This window comes from Astyanax mexicanus, chromosome 10, assembly GCF_023375975.1.
Source record: "Astyanax mexicanus isolate ESR-SI-001 chromosome 10, AstMex3_surface, whole genome shotgun sequence".
Classification (NCBI taxonomy): Eukaryota; Metazoa; Chordata; class Actinopteri; order Characiformes; family Acestrorhamphidae; genus Astyanax; species Astyanax mexicanus.
Window position 1 is genome coordinate 14,168,062 of NC_064417.1, and position 10,047 is coordinate 14,178,108.

The 10,047-nt window shown below is 39.4% G+C and overlaps 1 long non-coding RNA gene across 6 annotated transcripts; it reads left to right on the forward strand.

Moving 5' to 3' along the window:
- Nucleotides 1-1,260: 1,260 nt before the first annotated feature.
- Nucleotides 1,261-6,317, forward strand: LOC111190358 (uncharacterized). Of its 6 annotated transcripts, none has more exons than XR_007441070.1 (5): nt 1,261-1,604; nt 2,210-2,243; nt 2,746-2,810; nt 3,760-4,112; nt 6,041-6,316. It is a non-coding gene; the product is annotated as an uncharacterized LOC111190358 (long non-coding RNA). The 6 variants fall into 6 exon arrangements; XR_007441073.1 differs by lacking the exon at nt 1,261-1,604 and adding an exon at nt 2,074-2,124 and having other exon boundaries at nt 6,041-6,317; XR_007441072.1 differs by lacking the exon at nt 2,746-2,810 and having other exon boundaries at nt 6,041-6,315.
- The last annotated feature ends 3,730 nt before the right edge of the window (nt 6,318-10,047 follow it).

Here is a 10,047-nt window from a genome sequence, read left to right on the forward strand (position 1 = left end):
TTAACAACCACTAGGAAAACGTTAGCAACTGCCTAGCAACCACTTAGCAACCACTTTAGAAATGATAGCAACTGCCTAGCAACCACTTAGCAACCACCTGGAATACGTTAGCAACTGCCTAGCAACCAGTTAGCTACACCTTAGCAACCACCTGGAAAACGTTATTAACTGCATAGCAACCAAATAGCAACAGCTTAGTAACCACCTGAAAAACGTTAGCAACTGCCTAGCAACCACTTAGCAATCATGTGGAATATGTTAGCAACTGCCTAGCAACCACCTAGCAACCACGTGGAATATGTTAGCAACTGCCTAGCAACCACTTAGCAACACCTTAGCAACCACTTGGAAAACGTTAGCAACTGCCTAGCAACAGCTTAGCAACCACTTTAGAAATGACAGCAATTGCCTAGCAACCACTTAGCAACCACTTAGCAACCACTTTAGAAACGATAGCAACTGCCTAGCAACCACTTAGCAACACCCTAACAACCACTAGGAAAACGTTAGCAACTGCCTAGCAACCACTAAGTAACCACGTGGAATATGTTAGCAACTGCCTAGCAACCACTTTAGAAATGATAGAAACTGCCTAGCAACCACTAAGCAACCACTTAGCAACCACATGGAAAACATTAGCAACTGCCTAGCAACCACTTAGCAACCACCTAGCAACCACCTAGCAACACCTTAGCAACCACCCCAGATACCAGAGCAACACCTTAGCAACCACCTAGCAAAACCTTAGCAACCACCTAACAACCACCTAGCAACACCTTAGCATCCACCCCAGATACCATAGCAACACCTTAGCAACCACCTAGCAACACCTTAGCAACCACTCCGGATACCATAGCAACACCCTAGCAACCACCTAGCAACACCTTAGCAACCACCCCAGATACCATAGCAACACCTTAGCAACCGCATAGCAACACCTTAGCAACCATCCCAGATACCATTGCAACCACCTAGCAACACCCTAGCAACCACCTAGCAACACCTTAGCAACCACCCCAGATACCATAGCAACACCTTAGCAACCACCTAGCAACACCCTAGCAACCACCTAGCAACACCTTAGCAACCACATCGGATACCATAGCAACACCTTAGCAACCACCTAGCAACACGTTAGCAACCACCTAGCAACACCTTAGCAACCACCCCGGATACCATAGCAACACCTTAGCAACCACCTAGCAACATCTTAGCAACCCGGATACCATAGCAACACCTTAGCAACAACCTAGCAACACCCTACCCTGATAGCAGACTACTCCGATCCGGATCCGTTTTACCTCCGGCAGATCCGCGCTACAGTCAGGTCTGTTTAGTGGATCTGGTCCGGCTTCACTCCGGGTTCGGGTTATGATTGTGACTCACGTTCAGATCCGTTTTACTGACGGTAAATCCGCATAACAGTCCGTCTCATTTCACGCCTTCCATATGACTTCGGCACGGAGTCAGATACCAGATGTGAGTTCAGTGTCAGTTCAGTGTCGTTTTGCGGATCCGGGCCGCATCGGCAGAGCGGCACAGGAGCGGGAGAAATTCAAACTCAGCGCGAGGACCAACTGACATCTGCTGAATCTGCGCTTCAGGTGAGTTAACTAGCTAACTAGCTAGCGTCATTTAATTACATTTATTGCTCATTTTTAATCTTGTATATGCTAAAGTTGATTTATCACGTGTATGTTGGATAATATCAATTGTTTTTTTGTGTATTTAATGTTAATTGTTGTCAATTTGTAGGCAAAATTGACAAAAAGCTTCAGTTAACGATACCAGTTAGTTATGCTAGTATAACTAGCTAAGCTAACCAGGCTAACTAGCTGAAATAAACGCTGTTAACTCATTTTGCTCGAGTAACACACCTTTTTTTTATTAAAATAAACAACTTTAGTTATTCTTAGAACCTTAAATAGTTGTGTTTGGGCTTAATTATAATAAAGCTCGTCAGACGTTTTCCTGCTCCACCTTGTATAGGTTGCTGCAACAGTGATTAATAGTTAGGTTTACAAAACTTATTGCCTCATTTAGTTTAGTTCGTTCATTATTTGCAAATAAGTTTTTGGATAACTCAATCTGGATACATAAAGTCTGATGCAAATCTGATGTATGGTAAGTTAAAGTTCAGCCTTTATTTTAAAAAAGAAAATGCTTAACTTACAATACTGAATGTAATTTTGTTTTGTTTGTTTTTTAGGTGTAATCATTTACCCATCAAATCACCTAACAAGGTAATTAATTCTATTTTCCAGCAGTTCTGTAATTAATTTTGACTTTAAGTCTGTTGATACACGTTTGATTTGATATGTTTGCTCTTAATGTAGCATTTATCCACTTTCTTATTTTAATTGTTTGTTGTGCCACTGCACTAAAAACTCTAAGGGACACTGTAAGATTTTCTTGATTAATTTATATACATTTTTAAAGAAGTAAATTTACAACCATAAAAATTAGTGTTCCACTCCATTGAGCTGTAATATACAGAATAAAAGTCCTCTCATGTCTGATCTGGGCTCCACTGTGTTAAAACAAGGCTATGTAAGTATTTGCGTGCCCTGCTATCAGAACTTTCTCAGCCTCGTTTCAACACCGTGGAGGTCAGATCAGACATGAGAGGAATATTATTCAGTGTATTACACCTCAATGGAGTGAAACAGTGATTTTGAAGTTCAGAATAGCTTTTAAGTTTGTGTTTTGTTTTCTGTCTGCGCTTGCTGCATCTCCCCCTCGCAGGATCAGCCTGGATCCTAACAGTACTTGATGCACTGAGCAGTGACCTTATACATAGAGTAGTTAAGGTAAGAAATATACATTTCTTTCCTTTTAAAACATTTGTGTTGTTACGTATAATAACAATTACATCAGGCGTTATCAGATCGAGGTTCAAATTATCAAATCAAATTGTTGGCGGGGACCATTTAAAAAATCACTGGATATTGGTGTCCGTGCTAACTCTATACCCTTGAGTAAAGTAACCAAGTACTAATACTTCATTACTTTTCATCCCTTTGCTTTATCTTAAATGATTGCCACCTTTTGAACTAAAATAATTCCTAATCAGTTGTCTATTCCTGACTAGAAAACTAAAAATAACAGTTTTAAATGTTTTGCTTTTTTTTAAGCTGGAGAGAACTACTGCAGGATTTCTCCAGACTCACTGTAATTACACATGGTCACCATGACACACTAAATAGGACAGGGGTGTTTTTCCTGAAAGTGATCAATCTTAGCGAATAACAAACAAACTAACGCATGACGTGAGAAAAGAACGAGCCAGTTCTTCAAGTGTTTCCCATAGAGCTTTGCAAAAAGTTCAAAGAGCGTCTTTGTTGACTCCTCCCCTTTGCAATTCCTGTAAATCCTGTATTTCCTTGGGAATTCCATATAAGTGTGTGTATGGTGCAGTAACAACTGGGTTACAGAATGCACAGACTTGGAGTCTGCACACTTGCTAAGACCGTGACCATCACCAGTTGTCTGCAGGAAACCACCTGTAGCATAAAATCAGTGGGCAGTAAGGTGGTACATGGTGGAACTCTGTGGAACTGAGTTGACCTAGAGGCACACATATATACAGTGAGGAAAATGAACACCCTGCGACTTTGCAAGTTCTCTCACTTATAAATCATTGAGGGGTCTGAAATTTTCATCTTTGGTGCATGTCCACCGTGAGAGACATAATAAAAATCCGGAAATGACAATTTATGATTTTTTTTAAATAATTTATTTAATTTACAACTTTCTCAGCAGGATTTGGTATCCGCAAAATGGTTCGAGGTCCTCAGCCCTCGCCTCCCCCAGCACAGAGGAAAACTACCAAGGGCGGTACTCTCATTATAGGAGATTCAATTGTTAGACATTTAAAAGTATCTAAGAGTAATGGCACAATTTCATGTCTTCCAGATGCTTGCATGCTGGTAGTCGGCAAGCGGCTCCCTGGGGCGCATTGCCAAAGCAGGAACCCCGGCACCATCGCCCTCCACGTGGGGATGAGCTTTCGGGAGCGACCGGCCCCGTTCCACAGAGACAGGCTTCTCTCTGTGAACATCGAGGCGGTGCTACGCTGAGACTGACTGTCTCTACCCAGTCACACCAGCCAAGTAGGTTTGTTTGCTGGTATTTCTGCTTGTACTATTTGTATGTCAATTCTTCATAATAGTGTAAATAAAACACGTTATCAAAATAGCTGGAAAATCTGTTTTAACAACTCCATTAGAATTAATACAAACTCGTCTGTCCTTCTGAGTTACAGCAACAACCACATTAAATCGGGGCTGTTAAATATAAGATCGCTGGCACCTAAATCAGTTACTGTAGGTTAAATTATCATTGACAATGCACTCTCTATGAGACATGGGTTAAAACTGATGGATATTTAGCTCTAAATGAGTCCACTCCCCCCAGGTTCTAGCTATTTCATCTACCCATGCAGGACTGGTCAGGGTGGTGGTGTAGTCGTCAGTTATAGGAATAAATCAAAATACAGAGTTTGAAGCTAAGTCATTTGAACTGTTTAACCTTATAGTCGCAGGCCCATCTACTGCCACCAAAACCCAACATTCATTCCTGCTGATAACTATCGTCCTCCAGGACCATATGCAAAATTCACTAAGAAATTCAGTATATTTTTTAGCTGCAGTAGCTCTCAACTCTGACAGAGTTATCATTGTTGGTGACTTTAATATCTATTTTGAAAAGAAACAGGGCCCACTGAGAATAGCATTTAAATCAATTTTGGATGCATTAGCCTTCAATGAGAATGTAATGGGCCCACCTACTGATGTACTGACTCAACTTTTTTTTCATTTGGTGATCGTTTTGGCTATGTTGCAGCCAGGGGAATGCATTTTTGCAGAAAACCTGCTTTTTCATGAAATTTTTGAAATCTAATGTCTTTTACTCTCACGTCATTCATACTCTCTGGACGCATTTTGCACTCTCTGGACATGTTCATGGCAAAAATGTACACACACCTACAAACTGCTCTTAAATCATTATACATCAATATTGTTTTGCTTTTTTTTTTCATAAATCAGGATTTTAACCATTTAAATAACTGTTTAATAATTTTATACAGTAATTACAGTGAGATAAAAAAAATGTGTTTTCAATGGAAGTCAATGGGGCATTTTTGGCCACGAAGGTGTTCAGAGGGAGTATTTGACACTACATAAAAAAAATTCTACCAATGCCCCATACATCTAATATTTATTATATGAGAAATAGTACAACTTTTGTGGGTGTTTTTAATGAATAATTAATCATGAATGTAATTAAACTGTCAATTAAAGGGTTAAAATCCTGGAATGTATTAAATATTTGATCATTTTGATCAGGGCTGGATTTGATTAAGTGATTTATGAAAAAATAGCAAAAAAAAATTTATATGAGTATTTTATTGCTGATTTTGTGCATGTACATTTTTGGCAACAAAGGTGTCCAGAGGGTGCAAAATTTAAATCTGGCACTACGTAAAAAAATAATAATGCAATCAAATCAATTTTGTTGCTAATCTTTTACATGTCCAAGACTCTAATAGTCACCAATGCCTCATTTGTCTTAATTTTTGTGTTTTTTTTTTTGTTTTTTTTTGCCAAAATACAACAATAGTTAAAATATTTAAACTGTCATTTAAAGGGTTAAAATCCTGAAAATTATTTAATGTTTGGTAGTTTTGGGTAGAACGGAAGTTGATTAAGTGATTTTATGAAAAAAAAAGTTTATTTTTGTAAAAAAAAAAAAATACTGATGTATAATGATTTAAGAGCATTTTTTAGGTGCTTGTACATTTTTACCACAAACGTGTCCAGAGGGTGCAAAATTTGAAGGGGGCTTGAGGGTTAACCTGAACATTTATCACCTGGCCGCTTTATTAGCAAAAACACAATTACAACTGCAACAACAAATGCATTTATCAAAAACCGCTGACTTATATTCTATTGTAAATAAAATACAATATAATTTTAAGTACGAGTTAACAAAGTTCTTAGCCTTACAAAGCTTTTGGGAAATTTTGTCTTTTTTATAGGCTGCACTGTAGTGGTGTTAAGTGTCCAAGAATGCTCTCATCAGTGGAGGCACAGCTGGCTGCAAAAAACGTCTGTGTCTGCATGTTTATATTATGTGAATTAAAAATGGTTTTATTATTAAAATAATTGTATTAATGCCTGTTGATTTATAAATTGTTTAATTGAAATCAAATTTTATTTAAGTAGCTTAATTAAGTATTGCATTTATAACTGATGGTATTTTATTTAATTAGCTTAAGTATTGCATTTATAAGTGATGGTATTTTATTTTAATTAGCTTAAGTATTGCATTTATAAGTGATGGTATTTTATTTTAATTAGCTTAAGTATTGCATTTATAAGTGATGGTATTTTATTTAATTAGCTTAAGTATTGCATTTATAAGTGATGGTATTTTATTTTAATTAGCTTAAGTATTGCATTTATAAGTGATGGTATTTTATTTTAATTAGCTTAAGTATTGCATTTATAAGTGATGGTATTTTATTTTAATTAGCTTAAGTATTGCATTTATAAGTGATGGTATTTTATTGAATTAGCTTAATTAATATTGCATTTATAAGTGATGATATTTTATATAATTAGCTTAATTAAGTATTGCATTTATAAGTGATGGTATTTTATTTAATTAGCTTAATTAAGTATTGCATTTATAACTGATGGTACTTTCATTAATTAGCTTAATTAAGTATTGCATATATAAGTTATGGTATTTTATTTAATTAGCTTAATTAAGTATTGCATTTATAATTATTGTATTTCATTTAGCTAACCTAATTAAGGATTGCATTTACAACTAATGTTTTTTTATTATATTATTTAAATATTGCATTTGTAATTTAATGTACTGTATTAAACTCTTTTAATTTATCAATGTAAAAAAGAAGTCAAATAGCTTAGTGCTCTTTCTTTACTACTTTTATTTTGAAATATGTCATTATAATCATTAATAAGTAGGCTGGGGAACGTGAAAAGGCCGTGGCTTGGCCGTAGCTAATACGGAACTAATCCGGGGCTGATCCAGATCTGGTCCAGATCTGTAACGGACCTGTTCCAGCGAGTGTAACGGTAAGCGGATCCGGCGCAGATCCGGCCCATATTCGGTCTAAAGGAACACCTGAAACGCTTGGTCTGGACTGGTGCTGGCCCAGTATCTTTTTGACTCCGTAAAACGGATCCGTGACGGTTTTGGCCCGTTGTGCATCTGGACCCCGGCCCAGAACCGTTTTACGGATCCGGCGCGGAACTTGTGATAGACTCGGCCCGGATCCGGCCAGAATGCTTTTTGCTATCTGGGTAGCAACCACCTAGCAACACCTTAGCAACTACCTGGTATGTGTTAGCAACTGCCTAGCAACCAGTTAGCAACAGCTTAGCAACAACCTGGAAAACATTAGCAACTGCCTAGCAACAGCTTAGCAACCACTTCAGAAATGATAGCAACCGCCTAGCAACACATTAGCAATCAAAAGTTTAACCAAAAGTTTTACGATTTCAGCATTTAAACAAACGTTTTTAGATTTCAGCATTTTTAGCATTTAGAGTTTAGCCAAAGGTTAACAGCATATCAATAACGCTTCACACTCTTCAGACAGAAACAGCTTAGCAACCGTTTTAACTTTTTAATGTTATTAGCGTTCTTTTAAAAGCCAACTTAAAGTTTGTTCACAAACTTTGCCTTTTCTAGTTAAGTTGGCTTGGAAAAGCCAACTTATTGTTCTTCGTAATCTTCTTATTATTATTCTTCCCCACTTTTGTTAAACGCTACTCCTCCTAGGGCTTTCAACGTAGAATCACGAAATTTTCAGTGATCGTGGGACCTATAGTGAATTACGTTGCTTGTGCTTTTTGGAGCGATATATCGTACGGTTTTCGTAAAAACTTCGTAAACGTACGTCATTTTTTCCATAGACAATGAACTAGAAGATTTTTGAACGGCTGTGAACGTCACAATTTTTGAGATATGAAGACGAAATTCGGATGGTCTATAGAACTTAGTGAGTTCTTTCCGAAAATATGCTTTACGAAACGATACGTCGTACGGATTTCGTACAAATGTCGTACGAAGTTTTTCCATAGAAATGAATGGGGGGCCCAGAGTTCTAACTCACACACGAGCAGCTCTGCGCACGGAACCCCTTCTCTCCCCTGCTCCTCCAGTACTGTGAGTGTATGGAGGAGCTGCTGTATGGAGCAGCTATCAGTCAAAAGTTTGGACACCCCTGCACCCCAGCCAGGGTTTAGCAACCACCTATTAACTGCTTAGCAACAACCTTAGCAACCACCTGGAAAACGTTAGCAACTGCCTAGCAACCACTTAGCAACAACTTAGCAACCACCTGGAAAACGTTAGCAACTGCCTAGCAACCACTTAGTAACAACCTGGAATACATTAGCAACGTCCTAGCAACCACTTAGCAACCACTTTAGAAATTATAGCAACCAGTTAGCAACACCTTAGCAACCACCAGGAAAACGTTAGAAACTGCCTAGCAACCACTTTAGAAATTATAGCAACTGCCTAGCAACCACTTAGCAACACCTTAACAACCACTAGGAAAACGATAGCAACTGCATAGCAACCACTTAGCAACCACTTTAGAAATGATAGCAACTGCCTAGCAACCACTTAACAACACCATAGCAACCACTAGGAAAACGTTAGCAACTGCCTAGCAACCACTTAGCAACCACTTTAGAAATTATAGCAACTGCCTAGCAACCAGTTAGCAACCACTTAGCAACCACCTGGAAAACGTTAGCAACTGCCTAGCAACCACTTAGCAACCACTTTAGAAATGATAGCAACTGCCTAGCAACCACCTAGCAACACCTTAGCAACCACCCTGGATACCATAGCAACACCTTAGCAACCACCTAGAAACACCCTAGCAACCACCTATCAACCACCTAGCAACACCTTAGCAACCACCCCAGATACCATAGCAACACATTAGCAACCACGTAGCAACCAACTAGAAACACCTTAGCAACCACCCCAGATACCATAGCAACACCTTAGCAACCACCTAGCAACCACTTAGCAACCACCTAGCAACACCTTAGCAACCACCCCAGATACCATAGCAACACCTTAGCAACCACATAGCAACACCTTAGCAACCACCTAGCAACACCTTAGCAAACACCCCGGAGACCATAGCAACACCCTAGCAACCACCTAGCAACCGCCTAGCAACACCTTAGCAACCACCCCAGATACCATAGCAACACCTTAGCAACCGCAAAGTAACACCTTAGCAACCAGCTAGCAATCACCTAGCAACACCTTAGCTACCACCCCGGATACCATAGCAACACCTTAGCAACCACCTAGCAACACCTTAGCAAACACCCTGGAAACCATAGCAACACCCTAGCAACCACCTAGCAACCGCCTAGCAACACCTTAGCAACCACCCCAGATACCATAGCAACGCCTTAGCAACCGCATAGCAACACCTTAGCAACCAGCTAGCAATCACCTAGCAACACCTTAGCAACCACCCGGATACCATAGCAACACCTTAGCAACCACCTAGCAACATCTTAGCAACCACCCCGGATACCATAGCAACACCTTAGCAACCACCTAGCAACCACCTAGAAACACCTTAGCAACCACCCCAGATACCATAGCAACACCTTAGCAACCACCTAGCAACATCTTAGCAACCACCCCGGATACCATAGCAACACCTTAGCAACCACCTAGCAATCACCTAGAAACACCTTAGCAACCACCCCAGATACCATAGAAACACCTTAGCAACCACCTAGCAACATCTTAGCAACCACCCCGGATACCATAGCAACACCTTAGCAACCACCTAGCAACCACTTAGAAACACCTTAGCAACCACCCCAGATACCATAGCAACACCCTAGCAACCACTTATCGACACCTTAGCAACCACCCCGGATACCATAGCAACACCCTAGCAACCACGTAGCAACATCTTAGCAACCACCCCAGATACCATAGCAACACCTTAGCAACAACCTA